The following is a 1,548-nucleotide window of genomic DNA, read 5'->3' as shown; positions in this document are numbered from 1 at the left end:
AGCTCATTTTCTGGACTTTCACACCCACAACATTTGTAAGAGATGGAATAATACTATGGTATTTCATTTAGCCTTTGATAACTCCACTCCCTTGGGTTGTGAGACAGTGAAAATTACTAAAATAAGAAAAGAAGACTTATTGAATTTAGAAAACTATCACTAAATGTTGAACTTCAGGGTACACAAAGTATACTAGGACTTGTTTAGCTAAAGGCAAGGCACTGTGGCACCTTAGGGCGCATTCCCATGAGTGGGACATTCCCTTAGACAGGGACAACTAGCAGTGGCACATATTTAGTGGAGACTGGGATCAGCACCTGGGCTTACCAGCAGCCTTACTTAGGGTCCTGGGGCTGTGGTGGTTGTGATCCTGTCTCTTGGAGCTTGGCTGACAGCTGGAGCATGGCTCTGGCCAGCCAGGCTTTGGTATTGGGTGGTGCATGCTGCTGCCATGTGTGCCATGCTGCTTTTTTTTGTTTTGTTTTTTTGGGAGTTTTTGGCACATTTATTTATTTATTTTTGTTGACACTGGGATCTCCTGGGGCCAAAAAAAACCTTGTGCTGCAAATTAACAGCATGGTGAATGTATGCATGTGCAGCACACGTGGTTTGCGGTGCCACAGACCATACATGCATGTACGAGGGGACATGCCCTTAGTGCAGGGGTTGGCAAAATGTGGCCCGCGGGCTGGATGCGGCCTGCCAGGCCATTCTATCCGGCCCACAGGGCCCCTAAAAATTTAGAAAATTAACATTTGGCTACCCCGGCTGCCTGTTGTATGGCCCTCAATGGCTTGCCAAAACTCAGTAAGTGGCCCTCCACCTGAAATAATTGCCCGCCCCTGGCTAAGAGACTAACTAGTTCAGAGGCATGAACCTTTATAGGCAACAGCCGACTTTGCCAGATGCTGTGAAATGAACATGGGAAAGACGGGGTTTTATAAACAAGGAAAAGGGACGGAGGGAGGGCACATGGTTAAGAGGGATGAAGAGTGGGTTGATAGGGCCAGCTGAGATGAACAAAGCACTTGAGTGACACTGGAGTTAAAAGCTTGTCCACGTAATGGGCTACTAATCCATAGTCCCTGTTAGATTATTGTTAAGTCATCCCCAGACTTGATTGTGTTCTTATTCCACACTTCTATATTCAAAGTGGCTTTTCAAGTTCTTTTGTTTCAATACGGTTAATCTGAGGTCAGTGATGAAATGTCCATAGAAATTTAAGTGTTCTGCTGTCAGCTTTTGTGCTTCTGGAACTGATGTTGAATCAGTGTCTATTCATTCTTTTATCTAGGGATTGTCCCATATATCTAATGGAGACTGCAGAGGGACTATGTGAACAGGTGAATGAACTCCTGCGGCGTGTTCAGATGAGCGCAGACACGCAGTATGTGGTGCTGCAGACCTGTCTGCGGTGCCACACACACCTCATGCACGCGTTTTCTGCACTGCTACTCCTGGGGTTAAAAAAAAAAAAACCATGCCAAAAAAAAAAGCAGGGTGGTGTATGTCTCTGTCTCTCACCCCGTTCTCATTAAGAAATTGGGG

The sequence above is a fragment of the Gavialis gangeticus genome, unplaced genomic scaffold (assembly GCF_001723915.1).
Source record: "Gavialis gangeticus isolate Ggan-Ray unplaced genomic scaffold, GavGan_comp1, whole genome shotgun sequence".
NCBI lineage: Eukaryota > Metazoa > Chordata > Crocodylia > Gavialidae > Gavialis > Gavialis gangeticus.
The sequence above is the reverse complement of the archived record's forward strand: the minus strand, read 5'-3'. Positions refer to the sequence as shown.